This window comes from Manis javanica, chromosome X (assembly GCF_040802235.1).
Source record: "Manis javanica isolate MJ-LG chromosome X, MJ_LKY, whole genome shotgun sequence".
NCBI lineage: Eukaryota > Metazoa > Chordata > Mammalia > Pholidota > Manidae > Manis > Manis javanica.
In genome coordinates this window covers 2322327-2348659 of record NC_133174.1, presented here as the reverse complement: position 1 = coordinate 2348659, position 26333 = coordinate 2322327, and the positions used below count along the sequence as shown (strand labels likewise).

Genomic DNA, 26333 nt, shown 5'->3' with positions numbered 1-26333 from the left:
AAAAACCTTCAAAATCCGTAAAACTGTTCTTCTGTGTTAGGCATGATGATCAAGCCAGAATGGGTTCATATTAGTATTAAACTTCCACACAACCAGAATACTCCACATTTCCACCCCAGCGTATATATACATGAAAAGAACAGTCCGGTGGGCATCATGTTCGGATCTCTGGGGGGCAGACAGCTGGACTTTGAACAACACTCGGTAAAGAGAATGGGACAAAGCGAACAGCCCCTCATAACTCCCCAAGCTTCCCCTGCAGCCTATAGATTGGACTGAATATGAAAATCTCACGTGAAATAACCTCCAAAGAGCTCCTCGTAATTGACAGCTATTTTAAATCTCACTCCTGAGACACGATGTTCCACTCAAAGGAAGTTGACTTTCTAATCTTTGTTCCACAAATCTTCCTCCGCCTTTCAAAACTTTTTTACAGAGACACCAAATGCTTGTTTGGGCTTATTCATATTGATACCTTAAAAAAAAAATTTTTTTAACTCCCTTCTTATCGTAATTCGAATAGCTCTTCAAATCTACTTTCCTTAAGAAGTCACAAGTGGTCATTTTCCTACTATTTCCCACTTTCCTTTTGTTAGAAGTTGCATTTTTGGTGACTGTCTTCATCGTATAAAATAACTGTTGAACGTTCAGCATATGCCTTTTTTAAAAAATGAAACTTCACATATGTATGAAAATTTCCTATAAACCATTCCCTGTAAAATCTAATTTAATGAAACACTTTATTTTTTTAATTTTTTCAAATTTTGGTATCATTAATGCACAATTACTTGAACAACATTATGGTTACTAGACTCCGCCTATTATCAAGTCCCCCCACCACGTACACCATTACAGTCACTGTCCGTCAGCGTGGTGAGATGCTATAGAATCATTACTTGTCTTCTCTGTGTTATACTGCCTTCCCCATGTCCCCAACCCCCTACATTATGTGTGCTCATCGTAATGCCCCATTTTTCCCATTTTCCCCCCTCATCCCTCCCTTCCCACCCACCTTCCCCAGTCCCTTTTCCTTTGGTAACTGTTAGTCCATTCTTGGGTTCAGTGAGTCTGCTGCTGTTTCGAAACACTTTATTTTTACTTCACTTTCAGGTTATAAAAAGGAGCAGAATTATAAGATATAACTTTAAATGCATTTCCATGCACTGCATTCCATGCCCTCACCGTGTCCACAGGCTTCTCTCTGCCTTGCCTGGGTACGTGCCAGGTAGCTGCTAGGCCCCTGCCATCCCCATGCAGAAGGTGGCTCCTGGAAGCTTCTCAGGAATCTTACCAATGATGTTGTGGGTCGCCAAGACGGACCACCTCACAGTAAAGAGAACAATATTATATAGAAATTCCAATAAACTTAATCCAAATCATCAATAGTATAATATTCAACTCCAGGAAATAGGGGGGATACTCAGTTTTCTTTGTATAATACAGGTTTGTGTCGTTGATAGATTACAGATCTGTATGCAAAAGTTAAGTCCAAAGCATAAGTCTAGGTGGCTTTCCATTTATAAAACACTTTCAGAGAAAGACGGCGAGTGGTGAGGACAGGTGTTTGAAAGAAGGAGGCACTGGTTGAACACGGTGGGTCATCTTCTGAAAGGGAGAAAATAAAAAACCCTTATTTTTTAAAATAAGTATTTTCAGAGAGGTTTCTTAATAATTTGTATGAAATAGAGTAAATAAAAACAGTTTCTGACTTCACCCTCCAGGGTTCATGGAAAGCTTTGGTATAGGCTCAACTGCAAAGGATTTTTCTGTCTTTTCTATCTTCTCTCTTTTTTCTATCTTTTCTAGGCTGCGTACTAGCTTGCAAAGCATCTGTTTTTCACACTGTTGCTTGTGCAAAACTATTCCAAACAAAGTATCACGACCACTGGCTCCATCCAGATCGGGTGCTGGTAACGACCACTTACCGAGGTCCAGGGTCTTCCGGGAGAACGTCCCCACCAGCCGGTTCCCTCGGAGCTCTGGCTGGCATTGCCCCACGGCCTCCGGCATCCTTTGCTCACCTCTCCCAGCACACCCCATCCAGCCCACCATCAGTGCGGCCAGACCCCGCATTTGAGCACAGTGGTCCCGCTCTGCAGTGACCACAGTGGCTGTCCTCACTGGCCTCATTCTTCTCTGCTTCCCCCACAAACCGTGCCCAGCAAAGGCGCCTCGTGTGTCTTCTGAACTGTGACTGGGCTCATATCTCAGCCGCAGTAAATAGCAAAGTCCGTGTGACTCTTAGGAGGTCACCCCTACCCTGAGGGCCTCACGGTGTTGCCCTGTCCTCCCACCTGGAGTAACCCTCCTGTCTTACTTCCTCCCATCAAGCCCACCACTCTGTCACCTGTCCCCCTGCGTTCCTTTGCACAGCACGCTAAACTGACTCGTTTGCCTGCCTTTCCCACACAATGGAAACCACAGGAACTCACTCTTCTGTGCTCCCCAAACACGTTCTCTGCAGCGTCTCTCTAAGTGGCCTGTAGACCTGTGCAGAAGACCACGTACAGTGTCTGCATTCCGCAGCCCAGATTTCCAAGATGTCCCTCACCGTGTCCACAGGCTTCTCTCTGCCTTGCCTGGGTACGTGCCAGGTAGCTGCTGGGCCCCTGCCATCCCCATGCAGAAGGTGGCTCCTGGAAGCTTCTCGGGAATCTTAGCAATGATGTTGTGGGTCGCCAAGACGGACCGCCTCACAGTGTAAGCTTCCCGCTTCTAAAACTGCATCCTGTTTATCCCGAACGCCTCTTCTGTTCCTATTCTTCCCGTAGCCGCATTTTATTCTGTTAAAATTAAGAAGGATTCCCCAGGCCTCAGGCTTCTCTCCCAGGAAATCATAGGGCACTTAAAAAAATTCTTCTGCAAACGTATATACTCTCTATTGATGTATTTCAATGATGTACCACTTTATACAGTCATATATCTATTATTTCTTTTCCTTATGCTGGGTCTAATTGGCCCGTGTTCTAGCATCTTAAGGGAAAACAACATTGATTTTAATCCTTTTTAAAGACCTAATGTGAAAATAGAAAGCTCTAAATATCCCTCTAACTACCACTTGAGATACATCCCGCCCATTTTGATAAGTTGGGTTTTTAACACTGCTTGTATTTTCTTCTGTGACCCACGGGCTATACAGAAATACCATTCCTTTAATTGCTCGATATTCGGATTTCTCAGTTGTTTTCAATGAATTATGATTTAATTCTGGTTTGGTCAAAGAATATCCTGGATTGAATCTCAGCCTCCTATGGCCCTTGTGAGGATGTTCCGTGGGCACTTGGAGAGAAGGTGTGCTCTTGAAAACAGATTCTGTAATTAAGGATTCATCCATTTTTCACTTTCCATCTGTCAGAACCGTGCACCATCTATTCTGAATCTCTGTTATTACGTACACACAGTTTTCAGCACTTTTAATTTTCTTAATGATTTGACCCATTTATCATTTACGTTTGTCTGGTTATAAATAGCTGCTTCTGCTATTTTTAGGAGTGGTCTTTGTGTAGTTAATCTTTCTCATCCATTTGCTTTGAATTGAATGGGATTCTTATAATTAATATGCATCTCTTACAATAGCACGCTGTTGGACTTTGATTTTTATCCAATCTGGGTGTGCCATAGGCGTATTCATGCAAGTAGGTCATGTACACTTTGCATTTATTTTGTTCAGGTATAATGCGTGCAATGGATGGGATTCCATTTTCAATGCACAGCTCCCTGAGTTTGAAAAATTGTGTACAATGGCATAACCATATGCTCCCCATCATCAAAACATAGAACATTCCCATGACCCCACAACATACCTTATGCATTCTTCACTCAAATCATTCTTTGTTTCCTATCCTAAGCGACCAGTGATATGTCCTGTTGTTTTCTGTTGCTTTAAATTAGATTGCCCATTTCAGAACATCAAATGCATGGACTGAGAGGGTACAGTTCTGTGTTTCTTTGGCCCCACATATAGTTTTGAGACTCACCCCCATTGCACTCAGTGTCAGTGCGTTGGCCATTCCTAAGATAAACCCCATTCTCATTGTGTATATGTACTACCTTTTTGGGTGGCCCAGGTCTTAATGGTTTAATCCTGAATCTCCCTGAACAGATATTTCTGTGCTTTTTGGATTTACTTGAGCAAGAACCTAGGAGAGGGATTGCTCGGTGGCATGATGTTAATTTTTGAATAGACTTTATTTTTAGAGCAATTTTAGGTTCACAGCAAAATTGACGGGAAGGTACAGATTTCCCTATATGCCCCCTGCCCCCCGTTCCTGCACAGCCTCCCCCATTATCAGCATCCCTACGAGATGGGATATTCGTTACAACCGATGGACCTAAATTAATGCATAGCATCTCCAAACCTGCGTAGTCTACATTAGGGTCACTCCTGGCGGTGTACTTCCTACGGGTTGGGACAAGTGCATAATATTCCCACCATCACAGTGTCATACAGAATAGTTTCACCGCCCAAAACATCCTCTGGGCCCCACCTATCCATCCCTCCCTGCCCCAGTCCCTGGCGGCCACTGACCATTTTATCGTCTCCATAGATTTGCCTTTGCCAGAATATCGTAGAGTTGGAATCACACAGCGTGTAGCCTGTATGGCACCTTTATTTGTAATTGCCAAAACTTAGAAGCAGCCAAGACATCCTCTCAGTAGGCGAATGAATACAACAGGCTGTGGTCCAACCAGACAGTGGAATATTATTCAGAGCTAAACAGAAATGACCTATGAAGCCATGAAAGGACATGGAGGACATTTAAATGCATTAAAAAAGAAATCCTATGTACTCTTAGTCTATTCAAATCAGCAGGAATTGACATCTTAATTAACATTCTCTGGAGTAATCTTCCAATAAGAAAACATGGTAGGCCTTTCAATCTTATTAATTTTTATAGATACACATCATATACAATGTCATATATAAATGTATCTGAAAAATATAGACTATAATCTGTTCACATGTCTGTAAAAATTATAAAATTTTCAGGTTTTATTTACTTATCTAGGTACCTGTCATTAATCTGTGTATCATTTATCTGTATCTATCCATATATATCTATGTAGATCTATTTATCTCCATCCATCTATATCTTTCTATCATCTATTTATCCTTTATTTACCTAGATGATCTTTAATTTTTATCCAGCTCACTTGGAATACTTTAATTCTTAATATTCTTGTTTTTTCATATAGACGTGCATCCCAAATACCAACTGATGTCCCCATAAATTACATCCTAAGATTTAAAGCTGTCATTTCTCATCACCATTGCTTATAGACTATTCATCAGATTAGAAAAGAATGACCCTTTTGCAAATTAAGCTGACCAGTCAGCCCTCACCTTGGAAGTAAGTCCAAATGCCAATCTTCTCCTTCTGCTAATGTCTCAAAGCAAGCCAGGATTTGAGTTCTCATGGCCACATCCGTTGTTGAGGTCCGTCTTAATTTTTTAGAGTATATCTGCCCTCCAGTTACTTTTATCCACAATTTTCAGAATTAATCTCTATAACCTGGTTCCTGTCATCTCTCCAGGTCCTTGGTGGTGTTTCCCTAAATGTATTTGCAGACCACGTCCATTTCCAGGGCTCACAACTTACAGCCAAGATGCACCTCAGCAACACGATGTGTCCTGATGTCATTCTCCTTCCTTTTTCTGGCAGCTGGACTTCCTGATTCATCTTCATCCCACACCTCGACTTCCTCATCCGCCATCCACACCTTAGCCTCCTGACAAGCATCCTTCTTTACCTGTCTCACCTCCAAGCATCTCTTGCTCAAAATCACAAATGTTCGCCATCAACAGTTCAGCTTGGAGTCTTGAATTATCATGTTGAACCAGCCCCAGCAATGACAGATGTATTCTGAGTTTCTCTACGAGGCACACACCTGCTATGATACCTGGCGTTCATGCTGTCTGTGCACTCACCCACATGCTGTGGAGCAGAATACACTGGCTCCTTGGCTTATTAGCACCTACATCAGGGAGATTTCTTGTCTCAAACTCCCTGGACAAGGAGCACACGGCACTGGTGAGTCGACCAGTCTTTCTTCCCTAATTTATGCACCAAGTCGGATGTAGTATCTTACTCTTTATTGTCAGTCACATAGCCATTTATGTTTATGCATCCTGCACAAAAATGTATCCGCATCAAAATGAAACGATTGTTTTCTCCAGCACTTGACTACAACCCTTGAGGGGGTCAGACTTCTTACTGGAGTTCCCATGCCTAGAATAAGACTGTATTAACTAACAGATCACATTTTCTTGATAATGGGAATGATAAGGATGGAATGTGTTGCAGAGATATTTGTGTGCTATAATGGTTCCCCAGAACGAAAATACGCACCACGTGGATGGCCTTCTGGAATCAGGGAAGGGGAAAGAGGACACTAATTATCATAATCATCTAATTATCATTGCAGCTCAGTAAAGCACATTGATACTTTGGAGCGATGGCAACCGAAATCTACACCCAATTGTCCATGCGGAGGTGAACATCAGCCAGGGCACAACCCAACTTGCACACTGTCTTTCCCTTTAAATTATCCTGCTCTGAATTCACACTTGAAAATCTGTTGGCAACTGTTGAGATAACGTCCGTCATTTGGCCACTGATTCATAACCTCAGGAAGGAATCTGCAAGCTGTGACCATACTGGGTAGGCCTAGGCATTTTAGAGTGAATGATAATCTCAGTAGCAGACTACACAGAAGAGAGGCAGGCAGAAATTGTAAATAATACTGAGGGCCTCATCTTAAAAGATCGAGAGAAGTTTATGGATGTCACGCTCCTCCCCAGTAGAATATAGTGTTCTTCATGACAAGGATGTTGACTTATACAGAAAAAGGGTTGAAGGGTCTTAAAGACAATACATTTCATACGCTACTTTCTAAACTACCTGCACACCTTTAATAAAGGAGGTCAGGTCCATGAAGAGAAAAACAAGGTCAAGCTATAATAACTCAAGAAAGAGATGGCAACAAAATGACAGTGTGAGTCGAACATGAACAAAACTCAGTAATAACAAAGAAAAAGTCACAGGAATCAAGATTAAACGAAAATCACGGAAGAACACCAATCGACAGGGTCAAGAATGGAGAGAGGGTCAGTGTATGAAAAATACAGTCACTTAAATAGAAATCAAAAGGCCTAGAAAAGGAGAGAGATGTCAAGAAGTCTGCTATACGTATAATTGGAGTTGAGAAAGCAAACTAAAGCTATACTGTGTATCAATTACAGATTAAATTTTAGAAATGTGTTTCGTTGCCCTTGAAATCACTGTAGGGAAACACTCATGTGAGGGATAATTATTCAGTCACAAGTTAGAAAGAAATACTGAACGCAGTAGAAAGTATCTTTGGTCAAACTATTAGTCTGATTTATGAGGATTAACATTTACACTGGCTTCAATTGCCCCATAATAATATTCATTGCCACGTGAGAGCTTAGGATAAAGCAAGATGCAAGAACAAAGTGGGCACCAAATATTTTTGCATCCAGCCCCACTGTGTTTTGAGTGTAAAGATAACAGGAAAATTATTTTCAATAAAGGACATTTCTTATGGACACTTTCAGAGGACATATTTTAGTCAGAAATTAAATGGTCAAAGGAAAATACATGGAAACGTTTCTAAATATCATGAAAACTTCAAAACGCAAAGCAACATTAGATCACAAAGGGAAATCATAAAAATTGATCATAAATGAATCACAAAATATCTTGAATGCACTCCACGTAAAATCCTGATGTTTAAATGGGGAAAATGCATAAATACGTTACCTAATGAAAACTAAAATCAACTAAGAAAAAGAAAGATGACCTAAATTAAGTGTTTAAACCAAAAGGCACCATATCCTTACAGAGGAAATAAGAAATATCCACTGAAGTGACAGAGATGACCGAAATGCTGTTCTCACTACCACTGTCAATATTTCCCATTGTGTGGAAAGAATTAGCCGTGTTAACGGCCAGTACAGAGACAAGAGAGTATAAGGAGCTTTACCTCAATAGCAAAAAACCCGACAGCCCGATTAAAAAATGGTCAAAGGACTTGAGTAGACGTGTCTCCAAAGTGGACACAAAAGGTCTCCAGGGCCATGAGAAGGTAAACATCACCATCATGAAGGAAATGCAAATCAAAACCCAAAAAACAATGGGACAGCACCTCACACCACTGAGGGTGGCCCTTGTGATAAGAAATAATACAACAACAAGTGCTGGTGAGGATGTGGACAAACTGGAACCCTTGTACGCAGGTGGTAGAAATGTAAAGCGGCTTTTATGGAAAACAGGGTGGAGATTCATTGCAAATTAAACCTGGAGCTGCACACTTCTGAGTATTTGTCCAAAGGAATTGAAAACAGGGTCTCAAAGAGATTATTTGTTGTCCCATGCTCACTACACGATTACTTACAATAGCCAGGATGTAGAAACCACCTGAATGTCCACTGATGGTTGAGTGGATAAAGAAGACATGATTTATGGGTACACACAAATTCTGGCTACTTAGTCTAGCACCAGGTTCATGAAAGTAAATCTATAGCAAAGATGTATGAAAAATGCAGAGGGGAAATACATGTGGAGAAAAGGAGTAATATAGGGAAACAGAGTTCTCCAAATTGCTCTGCAGAGAGTCAAATACAGTACTCTTGGCAGGATCTGATTTAAATAATCAGACAGGACATGAATCGTATCCAAGAAGAATCTTAAGAGGCCTGAGGAATAGGGCAACGTGAACTGCCGCAGGTCAATACACAAATGGAAGGCCAAGTCAAGTGGTACAGAAAACTGCGGAAGACGTATAAACAAAAAAATGCCGTGAAAATTCATCAACGCTGAGAAGGAAAGGTGTGAGGGAACCCCTCAAGATTAAATGGAAAAACAGCCAAGTCTTAAAAGTAATTGTAGAAATAAAAATAATCATGTTTTTGTTCCTATAGAAAAAACTAAACTCTAAAGTATGCACTGTGAAATTACGAAAAGGCAAGAGTTTAAAAATAACAAAAATATACAAATGAGCATTCAGGGAAAAAACACCAAGTCTCAAACAAAGGGATGAGATAGACTTCTTCCAAAATTTTTCTTAGTGATGCCATTAGTGAGAGAAGGAAATATCTTTAAAGTTGTAAGAATAACATACATACACTTTCCTTTTTGTTAAGCAAGCCAAGTTGGCCATCAATAGGCTAAATTTAAAATCAAGTAAAATCTTAGTCTTGCAGCACCACATACATTACACCAATTTATATATAATATAAACGTGTTCATAGACATAGATACATAACTCAAAACCTATATATTATCCTACAACCAGTCAGTGATAGCCAAGCTATTCGAAGTAATCTTCCTATTTCCCTTGCAAAAAAATAAAAAGGAATAAAGGAACAAATCTTGGTGCTTTGGACGTTAATTCTTACAGAACAACTCACAGACATTGTAATGTTTCTCTTTTTCCAAATTATTCTCCTGAAGTACAATATATGTTCACGGAAAATACCTACAGAATTTGGTATGTCAGAAATCTGAGTCTACCAGGGATGAGTCACAGCATCGATGCCACGATGGCATGGAAGCAAACATTCAATTATTTTCACAAGCGATTTCCTTTTAGAAGACATAAAAGGGAAAACAATACCACGTGCAGCCCAGTCTGAACATCAGCTTGTTCCCGCAGACGCGGCTAACGGCATGACGTGCATCTGTGGTCATGGCTGCCACCAAAATCTTTCAAGATCAAGAAACGTGCACGGGTGTAGTGCCATATGTATAATGTGTTCTGCAGGCCTAGAATCTTAAGCGTCTTACCACTGGGTAGAACTGGAAATATATATATATATATATATATATAATTTTTTTTTCACCAAAAAGTCCCATGTTTCGCAACGTTGCCTACAAATCACCCTACGAAGTACATCCCCTCTGTGTTAACAGCCACCTGGGCTCAGCAAGGCAGAAAGTCTCATTCCCTCCTACTTAACAACAACCACACCACAGTTCACTGTGTCTGTGCCGTCCTACGTCTAATCCCTAAAATACTCAGTTTTCCAAGGGACTGGACGACAGTCGCCGTCAGGTCGTCCGTCCTCCGGCAACCAGTAGGGTCTGTGCTCTCAAGTTCTGGTGCACCTGCATGATTCTTCTTAGAGTTTCTGAAGATCACTGAGCCATGCTACGGATTTGGGGGCATCTCTTCGCATGAATGCTGATCTGTGCTTTTGTTATTGTGACGCTAACCCCTCCCCCCCCCGAGGGACACTCCAGCAAGTATGGCTGTACACAGGCTACTTTAAAAAGCACCCACTAAATATTTGTCCTCTACCACATCACCCAGGGGAACCTCAGTCCCCTCCCCTTGAAGCAGGACCAACTGGGTATGGCAGAAAGGAAAATGCTGTGCAGCCAGTCTGCATCAAGCTCCTGCAGAGCCCATGTGTGTGAGGGGCACCTGTGGGGATGCAGTCCGTCAGCAGCCAGCCCCCATTCCGTGCCCCAATCCCCGGTGACTGTACACCACATTCAAGTGTTCTAGTCAGCCCTCCCAGGGGCGTGCTGGCTTGAGTTCACTCCATCCAGGTGACGTGCATGTAAGTGGAAAAGCCACCTTTTATGTAGATTCTCCATCCCCTACCTGTCTGAGCCAGTCCCAGCAGAGACAAGCCACCCCCAGGGTACCGTGTCCAAATTTCCCCCATCACACAAAATCCATGATCAAAAATAAGCAAGCCATCTGCCGTGGACTCAGAGACCACATGTGTCCAACTCTGTCACAGGACATCACCCATGAACCACCCGGAGGGCCACAGGAGGCTCTGGGACTTGGTAGCCAGCAGCCTCTATGGACAGAACAAGGCTGTGCCTTCTCTAAGGAAACACCAGTGGAAAAGGATCACCAAACATTGTCAGGCCACATGGGAACTCCTGATGAGTGGCCCACAGGCAAGACATCAGAGTGCCTGTGACCTCATCAGTGATGTCACAGAGGCGACGGTCAGCAGGTGTGGAGATGACCCCTGAGCCACGAAGCTGAGCGGATCAGGGCCCCGTGTTTGGGGACCCACGCTCAGAGATACAACCCAGGATACTTGAAAGCGAGCACCTTGCCTGTGTGTAACAACTCACTCCATGAACGGAGATCACGTAGGGGTACGTGGGGGTCAATAAGCTGTCAGGCAAAAATAGATCCTCCATAAATAGGACTATACATTTATTCTCATGTCATGCATACTCATATTCGTAAATGAACACAATATCTTCATATAGGGTTGTGTGAAGTATAAAGTTACTTTTCCGTGACTAATAAAACTAAATGGCGAGGGCTTTTATGACACAGAATTGCTAACAGTCACTGTCACATGTGGCCCTTTATTTAGTTTTCCCTATTGCTTTTGTCCAAAGCCTAACTTTACATCCCCTTTCTCAAAAATTCACCATCACTGCAATCAAGTAGAATAGAATCTAAGGGAAATGGGACGATTTTCATTTTGAGAAGAACATTGTTTTAGTTAGGGAAAAAAAACCACCTCACTCTCAGTATAATGTCCTAAGCTGTGTTTCAAGAAGGCTGAAATTAAATGCTTTCTGTGTATGACTGTTACACGTCACTATTTCTTAGGCAAATATTTGTTATGTTGAGAACAGAGTTCTTTATACATATTTGCTTTGTCAAAGTAAATCACGGTGTGACAACATCATAAGACAAGGGCTGGTTATAGGTGATTTCTGGGAAATGGTTTTCTCTTATTTTTAATCTCTTGTGATATCCATTCGTATTTTAGCCATTTCACATAGCAGGATAATCAGCATATAACAATAATATTTTAAAATAAATAGTAATATATATATATGTAACAATACCCAAATAACAAATACTTATCATAAACATATAAATAATATATACTGTATACATAATACACACATGCACACCTTCCAGTTAACATTATAATTAAGTGAATGAAGGTATGTGTACGTGTTCTGTGAACTATACAATTTCAGAGAAGCTTGACTGACGTCATAGAAGAACAGCCTCTCTTTACAGCCACTATCATTTAGCACGTGAAGTAGTAGATGAACCTGGGAAGCACGGAAAACGAGCACTTTCAGCTACAGAAAATTTTCTCTAAACGGTGGTCCTCACTCAAGGATTTTTAGAACAGAAAAAGTGGGTGAACGAATGTGCAAAAACAGCCTGATCAGAAACCGAAAGATGTTGACCTTCTAGTCCAAAAGCAATGTAGTGAAGCTTGAATTGGGTACCCGGGCCTGATGTTATCCCACTCCATGCACTGCTCTCCAGGTTTCTCCTCAATCTCCAGAAACAGTCGTGTCTTTCTCAGAATGACTGTTCCCCTTTAAAATGTAGGCAAATGAATGCAAAATGAACTTTACTGGAAAATGGACACCCCCATATGTAGACACGGCTGTGTGATCTGGGTTCAGCTCATTATTTGCACCAATAAAAATATTGTTTGATTTGATGCATACAGTGTGAAAACTCGGCATAGTTATCTTTTAAGTGCCCATGTGATAAAGTATTGGATCACGTCAGGGTGGCATTTGCATTTCTTATCTCCCATCTATCTGTGATTTTGAAACATGGTGTGTTCTCTTAAGGAGCATGGTGACTAAGAAAAGTAGAAAGAAAGGCAATGCATAATGTGTAATTTCTGTTTACCTGCAGGACATTGTATGTGAAACAAAAGACTACAAGTAACCACAACAAAATATCTTTCCTCTCCGACAAGTAATTTTTCTTTTTTCCTAAACATCTCATGTTTCGTCCTTCATACTAAATATCGTAAGACAGCAGCAGTGTGCCACTGTAGTAGGATATAAGGTTAGGCTTTAATAGGACCGTTTGGCCTCCTTCTAAGGTTAAAAACACAGCCCTGGGATGGACCTTCACTGTCCTCAAATCCAGGCTGGCAGTGGACCTGGGGTCCATGTTCTGTGCCAAATGGTGTCCGGAAGGTGCCTTGGGAACTAGACGCAGAGGATAGGCCTAAGGGGACCCTGGGGCGGCGTTGGAGATTTGCAGTTCAGGTTTGGCCTGAATTTTCCCCGTTCCTGCTGCATTAACTCCCATCTCTGGCTTTAGTCAGATCTAACAGACACTGCCTGTGCACATGAATGGGCTCTTACAGGGAGGCATTTGGTCCTCTGATGCCATCGTAGATGGTTGTCAGGACCTCTAATCCATCCCCTTCCTCACAAAGCCACGCTTACTAGTTCCCCTGAGTAAATTCTCCTTTACACTTAGCCACCCCCACGGGCGAAAAAGCAACACAAAGTCATTCTGACTACCCTTCAGTATCACAGATGCCCGGGGACCCTCCTGTGAATACAGCCCTCCCTCCTGAATCATTTCATTAAGCAATTAAATGACTGTCCTTCCCTCCATACTAACATGTTCTGTTGAAAAAAAAAATGCACTCATTGCCATGGAAATAGCCAAGGTCCTTTGTAGTTCTTGCATTTGTTCTCTAATGCAAATCACGTCTATTTTTTGCTCAATTATATCTTTATAGCACAATGCAACTGCTCATAGATGTTGACTTAGTAGAGGGGACCGTCTGGAGCAGGAATGCCCACCGAGGATAGAGACTCCTGGGGAAGCAGACGCCTGCCTTGAAGGTTTGTTGCTGAAAGATGAGAATCTGACTAGCCAAAAGGCAAGAGGTAAAAAGGATCCATCCTGCAAAAGCAAATGAGGGCCCCACACTGGCTCTTCTCCTGCACAAGACGGGCAAAACCCAAACAAAAGCAAAGACATCAATTAAGAAAGGTTCAGGTCGCTGTATGAGCACACGGTGCGTGTCAATAGAAAAAAACGTCATAAGCCGCAGAAAGCTCCCTGTCTGGGCCCCATAAATGACAAGGTTACTGTCAGAATAAAGTCAGCAAAAATCAACATTGGTCAGCCACTGCAAATGCTTCTCACAATGCCTAACCAAAGTGAGAAAGCCTGGGACCCAGAGAGAGAATATTCAAGAAAGGTCATCCAGCAAGGGTATGGTGCTCAGAAGGGCCTGCAAAGAAAACACCAGCCCCTTCCAGAAAGAGACACTACTCATCACCTAGTCTCCTGATTGGCCTATACCTTGTGTTCACAAGGGTTACATGTACCATCTTGATGTTTAGTACTTCATATATTTTTTTAGCTATTCTCCTGTTTTTCTCCCACAACTGGATGTTTGCATACTTCTACTTTCTCCTAATATCCGTTCCCTTGAGCTGTGGATAAAATGATGGTGATCCATGTCTTTTCATTCCTACATTCAAAGCATTTCTAGTTCTAAAGTTTTGATTTTGTTCTTTTTTGGCGTTACACAGATGACTTTGCAGAGTCTCGCGGCCCTCCGCGAGTGTTCTGGTATCCTTTGAATGTCTTGTAGAGATTCAGACCTGCGTTTCTCTGTTCTTTGTAGGATAATTCCAACGCAGTGTGGTTTTGTGGTCCTGAATCCTTTGCTTTGGTCAGTTAAAGAGACTTCTTTGTTTTGCTCTTGGTTATTTATTTTATGATCTTATGTTTGACCTTCAGCTGTGGCACCGGCATCCCACGTGGGACTCGCTTTCCCCCGGAGATGTTTGCTCTGGCTTCTGCTCGGAGCAAAATTAAATAGTCACCTCGGGCCAGTTTCGTTCTTGCCAAAGGTTCCACCTCACATACGGCTCTCAGGTCCTGCTTCCGCATGATGTTTGAGAGCACCAAGCTCGAACCTGCAGAAGCCCTGTCTGAGGGTGGCATTTACGTCCAAAAAGCAGCCACGCAGAAAACCCGAACATTTGTCTTTGATCCCTGCCCGCATGTTTGGTTTTAATTCACTGCATTCTGTTTTTACTTGTTGCTACTCTTTGGATTTAGCAATGTTTGGGGTTTTTGGAGTTGTGCTTCCTTTCTGAAAGTTTTATTTTCATTCTTTAAGTATTAAAGAACATTGAACAGGATTGTAACAGATTTTTAATCGTCCAGTATACTATTGTGGCCCATACAGACTCGTACAGTATTCCTGTACAATGTGGTACAGAAGATCTCTGGAATTTGTTCATCTTGCTTAACTAGAGTTTATGCCCACTGATTTCTACCCATTTTCCCTCCCTCTCAGCCCTGAAAACCACCACTCCAAACTTTTAAGTCCATGAATTTAACTATTTTGGATTCCGTATCAAGTGGGATCACGCGCTGTGTATCTTTCCATGACTGCTTTATTTCACTCGGCGCCAAGCCCTCAACATGCATGCCTGTGATCCCATATTGCAGAATTCCCTTCTTTCTAAAGGCTGAATACTATTCCAATGTGTATATACAGCACCTTCGTTTTATCTATTCATCTGTCAAAGGACATATTAGGTCATTTTCCGTACCTCGACTAATAATGCGACACTGAATTTGCATGTGCAAATACTTCTTCAATACACCCTTTCAATTCTTTTGCATATTATATACTTTGGGGTTTTCCTCCATGTTTTAGGAAACCTACCCATTCTTAAATGGTATACGTAAACAGAAATGCTTGCAGTGTCCAGTTGTCCTGCCTCAGAGGACGTTTGTCCACTCGGAGTCCTTTAACACATCAGTCATAATGCTGTGTGGACCACCTTTCAAACAAACACACCTGATGTCAAGATTCGTATCATCCCCTAGTCCTACTCTGAGTACACAATACAAGTCAGACTCCTTGACCTGCTGCACAAAGGACTCTGTGATCTCTCCCTTCCACAGATTCTGTCTTGTACTCGGCCTACATCAGCACACTAGCCTCCGGCCATGTTGGACCATGCAGAATCCCTGAAATGCACACTTCCCTCCAAGTGTCTTTTTTTTTTTAACTCTCTTCAAGTCTTTCTCTTTAGCCAGCTTTTCAGTCTCTGTCCAGCTTTGGTAGAGAAGGCATCAAACCCATTCCATTTGTCATCTTCTCTTACAACGAGGCACAGCCACACAATAGAGTTCTAGCCAATGGCAGACGGGTGAATGCTTACAAGACTGTAATCAGTACCCACCTCCAGTATCACCCTGCCCTTTCTCCTCTTTCCCTACCTGTGAGTTGAGCCCGTCATCACCAATGGCATGAATGCTGTGCACTCTAGACTGGGTTTCCTGAAGAGTCATCCTCTGCGGAGTCTTTGGGGACCAGTAATTCTGGCCAGTTTCCTCTGAAGATCGGTGAAACCATCCCACTTCAAAAGCAGGGATCTGGTCCTTACCTGGAGATGAGGGAGAAAATTTAGAGCAGGCTCCCATGTACTGGGACCCTGCTATGTGACAAGCAGTGGAGAAAAGAAGGACATCTTAATGAGGAACATTAGAGCTCAGCTACATTCACTGCAGGTGGGGCTTAGTGCCTCCCCTCACCAAACGGTGCCCAGGTCATGGATACAGCGACTCTGATTATCCCTGGAAATGCTCCAATGTGTGCGTTCACCTGGTTGCAAACAATGAAAGGATATCAGGGTGCATTTTCTGGGGAACGTCCGTATGGAAGGGCTGTGGAGTGCCTCCACCCTAATGCCCAAGAGATCTCCAGGCTTCACCCATCTACAGGTTCATTACTGGAAATGGGTATCCTGGGAGCTCCTTCTGTAAAGGGTGGGGTGTGTCATCAAGTTTGAAAAGTACTGACGGAGCAACATATCTGGTACTCACACAACCCTTAAAACAGCACCACCACCCTCATCGCCGTCATCATTTCATCATACGTATTATCTGTCAGTGAGTGTTGATGAAATGCTTCATGCGTCACAGGCGACAGATCCTACGTCACAGCTCTGCCATGTCCCATGTTCATTCACGTCACTTTCTTCCCCTGCCTATTGAGAGGGACCAGTAGGGAACCTAAGATTATCGAACTACTGAGCAGGCAGCCACCTTAAAGCCCAGTCCAGTTTCATTCCATAAACATTCACAGAAAATGAAGTAAATAGAGAAGTTCAGCAATTCAGCCTCCACCCCGCCAGCCACACAGGGGTGAAAGTCATTAATTCCATGTTCTTTGATGCACCTCCGTTGCTTTGCCTACTAAGCCATATTCAGTGAGTTCCATTCGGACTGTCACGTAGTGTAGGCTCCTTACAAGGACTCAATGATCCATGGTATCCAACGTTACTTGTCAAATACACCACTGGGAGAATGCTCTGGAAAGGTGAGCTCCTCTGCATGGGAAACGGCCCTGACCTGCGTCATGTCACATGGAGGTGTTCCTGAGTCCATCCCATTGGTGACCCTTCACCTCACTGGCATAAACCAACTGAAAAATTAGCTCTTTCTTCCTTCCTCATCCATCAGCACTTCCCTAGAGCCTTCAGTCCACGGCGATCAAACGCCCTGAGCTCAGGGCCGCTCACGGCCGCAGCCTTACATGCGAACTTCCGTCTTACCAGAGCTCAGCACCAAGGGCTTTCTGACATTCTCAAAACCAGAAGCAGAGATTCCTCGTCAGGTCAGTCTGTGTCCTTACGTGGAGGGAACTTCTCTGACCATGTGGATGGATGGTCATACATTGAATCAACTTCCTGACCTGTAACACTCTGGGGTCAGAAACCATCTCCCAGGAGCTGCTTTCCTGAGAATGGTTATTTAAATTTTTTTTTCCAAAATCCTGATGTCATAAAGGGCAACAGCCGGGCACAATTAAACAAGCCACAGGAGAAAGCAGACTTTGAGGACCTGTCATTATTTCGCTGAAATACAGTTCTGTTTTCTTTACAAGAAGGAAGATTGGATGAACATGGGTTAGAATTTACTGAGGACTGTGCTAGTGAACTAGACCTGCTATCACAAAATACCACAGACCAGGGAGCTTAAAAAACACGCACTTATGTCCCCCATCCTGGTGGCTGGACTCTGAGGTCTGGGTGCGGGCAGGGCCGGGCTTCCTGAGCGTCCCACCTGGGTGTGTGAGCACCATCCCCTCCCCTGTCCTCACGGGGTCACCCCTCTGTGCATGTCTGTCTCGTCTTCTCCTCTTCCCTTCTTATAAGCTCACCAGATCCAGTGGAATCAGCCTCACCCTATGACCTCATTTCACCCTAATTGCCTCTTGAAAGACCCTGTCCCCAAATACAGCCCCATCCTGACGCCCTCGTGGGGTGGCTCAGAGCACCAATATAGGAATTATGGGGAGACACCATTCATTCCCCCGTTGGTCGGTGTGAGCTCCGTCATTTTAAAGGCCAGGCATATGGCAGTAAAAGTAGACGAGAGAACATTCCAGCAGGAGGGATTTCAAAGTCAACCAGGCATATGCACATCAGAGGAGAGAGCGGGCAGTGCTGCAGAGAAAATAAATAGGAACGCGTGCTCAGGTGTAACCGAGGAGATGGCCATAAAATATTAGGATAGCTAACAAAAGGACGCATTGTCTCCGATTGGGACTTTCCCAGGGAAGCCCCAGGAAGAGATGGGGGCCCCCATGCAAGTCCTTGTGCAGAAGTATAATAGACAAAGGAAAAACATTTGACTCAGTGGGGGGAAGTCCTTGCGATGGATCAGGGAGATAAGGGTGGGGACAGAGAAGTGCACCATTCTGACCTTCTTGGTTGGATAAGGCGTGCTTACAGTTTGGAATGATCTCAGGTGTGGGGCGAAGGCATTTGTGGTTTTAAGTAGGGGATCATGCTCTGATGTCTATTTTAAAAGGATCCTTCTGTCGACTGTATGGAAAATGGAATGATTGGGTAGAGTAAGAGCAGAGATCGGCTGAGTGTTGCAAAGAAGCGTAACATAAGACATCCCGTTAGTTCCCTGTTTAATAACTGGGTGATAGAGTTACCAAGTCAGGAACAAAGCCTGCAGAAAAGGACACACTGTGGAAAGGCGGTAAAAAGAGCCGAGACTTCTGTTGGAAAAGATAAGTCTGAGCCACTGTTCTCACGTACAAGATTTAGCGTGTGACAGTGAATGAGGTATCTTTTCATGCTTTATCAGACTCTTCAGAGTTCAACTTGGTCGCATGATCTTATATGCAAGGGTCATAATGTTCAACGACACCCATTATTATCGTTAGGCAGTACTCAGAAATAGTACCACAATTTTTCATCTCTGACCAAAGGTGAGCAGCATTAAAAACTAAAAGGATATATAATGTCTGGAAACCTATATGGAAATAATAAATTCAAATTTAAGACAGAGATAGGACACTTGAAATGGAAGCCAAAATTGGATGTCTACTCCTTTCTTTGGTCTTTCATTTTTTAACATATACAGGGTAGGCTTTATTTTTTTAAGTATATTTGGCATACAACACTGTATAAATAAATGTAAGGTATACAGTATATTGAGTCAATACACTTACGTATTGTAATATGATTGACACTGTAGCCGTAGTTCCCACATCTAACCAGTGGGCTGCCTTGACAGTTAATGGATTTCTTTCACATTACAAGTTTTTTTCTGTTGTACTTGTTTTTCTAGTTTCTACTGAGACAGGAGCCCCTTGTGTTATAATGCAGATGTTCTCAAGTATTTAATTCTTACAAAATTTAAAATTTGTGCCTCAGCAAAAATATCCTAATACCTGTTTTAATCTATTCTCTTCGAAGTATGAAGACATCACTTAGGAATTGGGAACATCCTCTGGAGTTCCTGTATTCACTGATTGACTCATATGTCAGGAAATATTTATTGAGAACCAACTCAATTTATTTCTTAGTAAGTTAATAGAATCACAGTTGACACTAATATCCTAGTCATTGTAACAAATATAAAAAACCCAAGGCATCTTCTTCTTTTCAACCCCTACACAGTCCTGTTTCACTCAACAAGATTGCAGAAGTCTTAGGTTTAAAACATATATTCTTGTCCTATAATGTGTCCAGAATGTGAATACTAAAGTGTGGGGAATTGATTCCTCTAATGCTCACTGACCATCAGCATCTCACAATCGTTCTGTTCTTTATCGATGTGTGTGAACTCCCTCATCCTAACGTGACCTACCTCTATGTGAGGATGTCATTGTTTTAAAAAATACTGATTAAGAAAAAGCTGTGCCTCTAAACAACTGTATTACCTATTAGATTCCTATCATCGTTTTCAGTGAATTGAATTTTAGCAAAATATAATGCACCATATAAAATGTACCCACCTGCCAATTTTTCCACGTAGGAATCATTCTTTTTTAATTGTTTATAGTGAATAAATATAAGAAATGGGGTTTTTCCACTAAATATGCCAGTAAGAATGGAATCCTGAAAACAGACATTTATATATATTTTTTTCATCTAATTCTCAGAATGATAAATAAGTCGTCATCTTTAGACTCATAGCCAAAAAGGAGGAAAGAATCTTAAAGTCTCTTATTTAAAGAAATGTAATTTTCAAGTCATCTGCAGAATGTTAGTCCTACCACAGTGCTTAGTCAATGACCTTGGGTAAGTCTTTCTTCTTTCAAATGCCTCATTTTCCTAGAAAATAAGATGATCACAATGGTCGCTTTCAGTGCGATGAAGTTACACTTCATGCAGAAGAGGAATAAAGCTAATGGACCCAGAGAAATGGTATTTATTTCAGGAACGAAAAGCAGCTGAGCATGAAAATAATGTTCCTGCATTAACATTTTATTATCTGCACACACCAGGTTGCTTCGCATGCCTGTCAATTAGCAGAAATCTGGAAGTTAATGAAACAATACTTGTGCAGGACTGGTGACTCGCCACTTTAATTATTGCATTAAAAAATTCACGTGAGAAATAGTTAACCTACTTTGTTTAATAAGATCCTTCTTTCAACACAGGTGGTTATCTTTATTTCCTATGTTCATTTTTAGCATCTCAGGTTCTACAGGGAGGGCACAGGGGCAAGTAGCACCCACTGGCTGGGTATCTTCATGATGAGCAATGTCACAGGGAAGTCAGTGTCAGGACCGTTTTTTTGGAATAACCTGGCTAAGAGTCAGGTTACACATGGGTGTTTGAATACAAAGCCCTTTTATGGAAGTAAATTTTAGGTTCTATCTCAACTATGCAAGTGTCTATCTGGAATGTACACATACATTTCTTATAAGCCTTTAATTTTAATTTATCCATGTGTCCGACTGCAATGTTCTCCATACCTGAGTGTGGCTGGCTAACACATGGTGGGTTGCTGATGATTGATTACCTAATCCATTCTGGCAGGTCAGCCTCATGGCTCTTAGTGTCACCTCCACATAGCGACACATGCTTATAGACTAAAGCAGGTAGAAAGATAATGCTGCTGTTACTCCAAATCCACAGCTCAGTCCTTAAAACGGACCATGATTTATTGATGAAGAATTACCTAGGCAAAACATTAAGTACATTTAGCTCTACTATCGCCCCAATTAAAATTGTTTATATCCATGTTTTCTACATGAGAAATTTTGGATAATGTTCTTCTAATTTTAACCCTTTTTACATCTGAATTCAGGTATCATTTCCACATTTGCAAATTGCAGTTATTCAATAAGGATGTTAATTACCTGTTTTCAATTTTTATAAAAATGTGGTTGCTTCTCTGTTTTCCCAAACTTCCCAGCCATTCATAAATGTGTTAACTAAATTCAAAGGTGTCCTGCCATCTACGTGCACGAGTTAGTGGTCCATTAATGAGTGGGGGCTTATGAATGAAGAAAACACACTGTGTGCCCACATAGTTTGACCTTGAGTGCCCTTCTGCATTTTCAGAGAAGCCACCGTTTCATCATCCCATTGTTTCGATTGGATGATTTCTGTCAGGCGATTGAAGACCGTTCAGCTGCGTCCATCCCAGAGGAAGGCAGGTAGACAGGCGAGATTATACGGCTCCCAATCTCTCTCTTACCTTTACTCAGGTCTAGTGTGGAGAGGAGGCATGTGAGGTTATGAAGAATGATATTCATCCCACTCAAGTCGCCATACTTAGGTCCTGTGCGCTAGGCATGGGACAACACCTTATTAAAGTGAAGCGTGTGCCATTTGAATTAGCAAACACACGTTACATTAAACCACGTGGTATTTTGTAAAACGGTGTGGCTAAATGAGCACCCTGTAACCCCAAATGTTCAATGTTCACTCCTGTGCATTTCTTAACCCATTTCCGACCTGCATCTGCTTAAAGCCTCCCCAACACAATGTGGTCTGCGATTTGATGTGGATCTTTCTGGGGACAGACTTGCCAAATTTAAGATTTTTGCTTCTGTTCTCTACAGTCGATTTTATTGATCACTTTGTATAATCTCTTTTAAAATAACACACTAGAACTATGGCTTTCAGATGTTAATATGTGAAAGAATAATAGGGGAAGCTTGTGAGAACACAGATTCTTACCAAAGGATGTGATTCAGATGGGCCAGGGTGGGGCCCGTACCTTATAATTTGTAATACCTCCCTGGGTTTATTCCTCTGCACATTTGAAAGCCCCTCTTGGATAAGCACAGTGCTGTAATAGACTTCTGGGGTGGGGAATGCATATCTTATTAAAAACTTCATCCCTAGAGATTCTCACCACTGGAAATGCAACAAATATCAGCTTATTCAGGTACATGAATGGAACAACTTATTAAATGTATGGACAGAGAAAAAGTTGGCTTTTGTTCGACAATTTGTTATTTTACCACATTATTTCCACGTGTTTGGCTCAAGGTAGAATGGAAGCATTGACCATGAATTTAGGGACACATGATTTTGCCACACTATGAAGACAGAGAAGGAAAAAAAAAAAGCTAAGAAAAGAAAATACAATGTGTCTTTATTCTATAACATCCTTTCTTTAAGATTTTCAAGTTATCATTAACAGGATGGAATGCTTATGACTTTGCTATTCCAGGTGTGATTTTGTAGGGCAGAGTCCTGTCTGCACACCCTGAGGCATTCGTTTTGAAAAATCATTTGTTTAACCTTTTTTCCTTTCTCCGAAGCTAAGAATTTTGACGTGACGTATATTTGGACCAGGGGCATGACATTCAAAAAAAATTCTGTACGCTCACCCATTTGGAAGGTTTCATAGCCTATAAAAATGTAGGATTTATTTCCATGTCTTGTTTTTGATTATGTAAAGTTTCTGATATTATATTAACTTGGATCGACTAAGTATAGAAACCCTGCAATCTGGGGTTTAAGATGTAAGTAGTGAAGAATAATCTGACATCCTTACAGTCTGTGTGACGTATATGTAAAATTAACAGAGAACAGAAACAACCACGATTTATCTGTCTGGTTTGGCATTTGGCCAGGTTCATACTTTCTCCGTGGTTTGATTATAGGAAAAATTGACCCAGAGCTGGAGAAATCTCCCCAATCTGCCTTGAAGAAGTAAAAGTTGTCAATGGGATTCCTACACACACACACACAAACCCACACACACCTCTTTCAATCCTCTGCTGGCCTCCACAATCCTCAATTTCGAACTTCGGTTGCTGAGGGTCAAATGATTTATTGATGGCAGCATGGCTAAGACACATGTAATTTTCCAGTTTCCATTTTACTTAGTTCTGCCACTGGCTCTTGCAAATTGCATAAGAAACACGAAAACACTGAGCGCCCTTTGTATTCCGTGTACCTCCCGTTCAGCAGTATCGAGTCTGGTATTAGAGAGGGGTTTTTTCCTTTGTTATTTGGTGGGAATTAACCTTCTCATTCCAAGTAACGGGTTATATAAATGGAGACCCTGGACATTCATACATGGACAAACATTTTTAATGATCTCACTATCACAGTTAAGAAATGAATAGCATGTGATGCATTCATGAACTACATCTTGGCGAATAAGGAATGCATGTCCACCTGTTCGGGTTGTCTAGCACATCGGTTTTTGATATCAGCAATACGCGCCATGCACATATTTTATCTCCTTTAGTTGCCACAGAAACCCAACCATGTCGATTCCAGTTAGAGGTAGCATGTAGTGTGCTCATCAATGAAGTTTCTAAAATTGGCCATCATGCTTGTCTTCTACTTTAAAACTTTAGAGACAGAATGAACATTGCCACTGTTGTTCATTTCGCCTCCTACCACTAAGTTCCATTAATCACCTTTTCTCTCCCTAGAAGATAAAAGCTGAATATGTACAAGTCACCAAATGACTTGTAAAATTCCAGCGCGTATGTGTGTATGTCTGCTCTCCGGGCATCTCAGCATTAATAGGTCTAGAGGCACCATCACTATCCCTTCATTGAACCGGAGCCGATGTCATAAATTTTCCCAAAGGATCCTAGGTAGCTGGTCCAGAAATTCCTTTCAGATTTGTAAAACCTCAAATGCACACCCAATGTATTTGTAGGTGACAGTGTAAGTATGTATAATAAACCATCCACCAGACAGAAAGAGCTCTGTGCTTAATAAATGATACAAAGCTTTTATAACTCGCTTCCAGTAGAGGCGGGAAAGGAACATGTTAGCACAACGTGAAGGGTCAATAAGAGATGCAGAGCAGAACTTCCCAGCCTGCCTGAGGAAAGAGAAGGAGCCTGCAGACAGAAAAGCCGCGGACTTGTGAGTGTGGCGTCTCCATCTGGCGAAAGGCAGCAGAGGCAGGCGTCCACGCGCACATGGCCACATGTGGACTTGGTGCATTTTGGAGTCATTCAGGAAAGTCACTACTTTGTGGATCCGTAGTGAGGGCCATTCTGCCAGCCTCCAAGCCACAGCGCCGAGGGCACCTGCATCCTTCCTTGGCTTACTTACAGAATTCTAGACTGATTTGGGACCTCTGCACCCGTGGCACCTCATGCTTTCTGTCCTTTCATTGTTGCTGCTTAAAATCCTTATAGCTAAAAGGAACCACAGGAAAAAACACACCATTTCCAATTTTTGGCTAAGAAAATAATGCTTTGGTACCCACTGTGGTGGGTGAACAACAGTTTCTCGGACCCTCAGGACACATTCAACAGAATAAGCTTCCCCCAGCGCGGAGTAGTTGGTGACGTACTGGGCAAGAGGCAGATATTGCAGAGAATCAGCCAAGCTCAGCTTCCACACCCACAGTACAGCTCCCTGTGTCCCCATCACCCCACACTGGGGACCTGTGCTTCGTAACGGGCCTTGGCAATACAGCTTCAATGCCCGCAAGGAGTCAGGTGTGCGCTGCCTTCAGCACTGAGGTCTAGGTGCTCCCACTGTCTTCTCACGTAGCAGGTGACAGCGCCCAAGGGCAGGGTCGGCCCATCCACGCCCACTCCTCCTGCCATGGCCGCATCCACAAGGCACGGGGCCTTGTTCTGTCCTCCACTGGACCCTCTTTATCTTGTATTCATTAATAAAAGCCAACCATGCTCGGAGTTAACCATGCTGGCAAAGTGGACGAATGGTCAAATACTCAGGCCTCCATCACATTTGCAGAAAAGCTAAAGAACCACAGCTGAACAAAGTCTTCTACCAGAAGAGGGAACAGAGAAAGAGGTGAAGGGACAGGAAATCAAAGCGCTCACTAGGATGACTTCTTTCAAATATGGTCACATTATCATGTTTTCAAGACATATGGGATTGCATAAAGTCTATCGCAGAGGAAAATTCAGGTGAGCCCGTCTGTGCTAAATTAACAAGCTCTGTATTCCTTTGCAATAACAAAGTGAACTTGATATGTCCCTTGATGTAGAAAGTATTACCTGCCTTGCATATAAAATGATATCCCAGGAAATAAAAGTGGGTGAAAGGAAGTGAACAAATCAGAAAGTTAATTAAAATATATCCACACTGTGAAGTGACCAGCAGGCTGCCACAATGAACTCTTTGTGGAAGACAGGGTTGTGGTGGTTAAAACGGCCATCAGCGATTGTGCAATGTGTAACTTGAAACGGCTCTGTATGTACCATCCAAGGGTATTACACAAACACGGTTGCAAAATGACCTTCCCACTTTAATGTGGGAAACTGACAGTTTCCTCTTACTCTGCAAGCTCACATATGCTAAGATCCTGCATCCGTACCCCTCTCAGTATTTACCCAAGGGAGATGAAAATATGCAAAGGATGTTTGTACAAGAATGCTTACCGCAGTTTTATTCGTAATAGTCCAATATTAGAAACAGCCCGCCTTTTCCCCCAAAGGGGAATGCATGTAAAGTGTCATGTATTTGTGCAACGGGTGGCTACTTAGTAATAAAAAGATATGGATTACAGATACACACAGTAACACTGAGAAACGTTTAAAAAAAATAAAGATGCTAGAAGAAGCCAGACACAAAAGTGAACATGGAACGTTTCCGTTTATACAAAGTTTGAGAAAAAGCAAAGTTAATCCTACCGTGAAAAACATCAGAAAGTTGCTGGCGGAGGCATGAATCAGTGGGGAGTTCCACGGCGGAGCTGACGACCGGTGAGCTTTGCACCTGCAGGAGGTTTACGTGGTGTCTCCATCAGGACCCATAAGGAAGTAACCGAGGATCATGTATTCCACTTAC

The 26333-nt window shown here is 42.3% G+C and overlaps 2 long non-coding RNA genes across 2 annotated transcripts in view; one reads left to right on the top strand and one right to left on the bottom strand.

Annotated features, from left to right (window-relative positions):
* LOC140847424 (uncharacterized) overlaps positions 1 to 26333 on the top strand; it is a 218450-nt gene that overhangs the window by 187915 nt on the left and 4202 nt on the right. The window lies entirely within an intron of this gene.
* LOC140847323 (uncharacterized) lies at positions 1122 to 26333 on the bottom strand. Its single transcript, XR_012127286.1, has 3 exons — positions 26177 to 26333; positions 16045 to 16211; positions 1122 to 1605 (listed from the first exon to the last, which is right to left on the bottom strand). It is a non-coding gene; the product is annotated as an uncharacterized lncRNA (long non-coding RNA).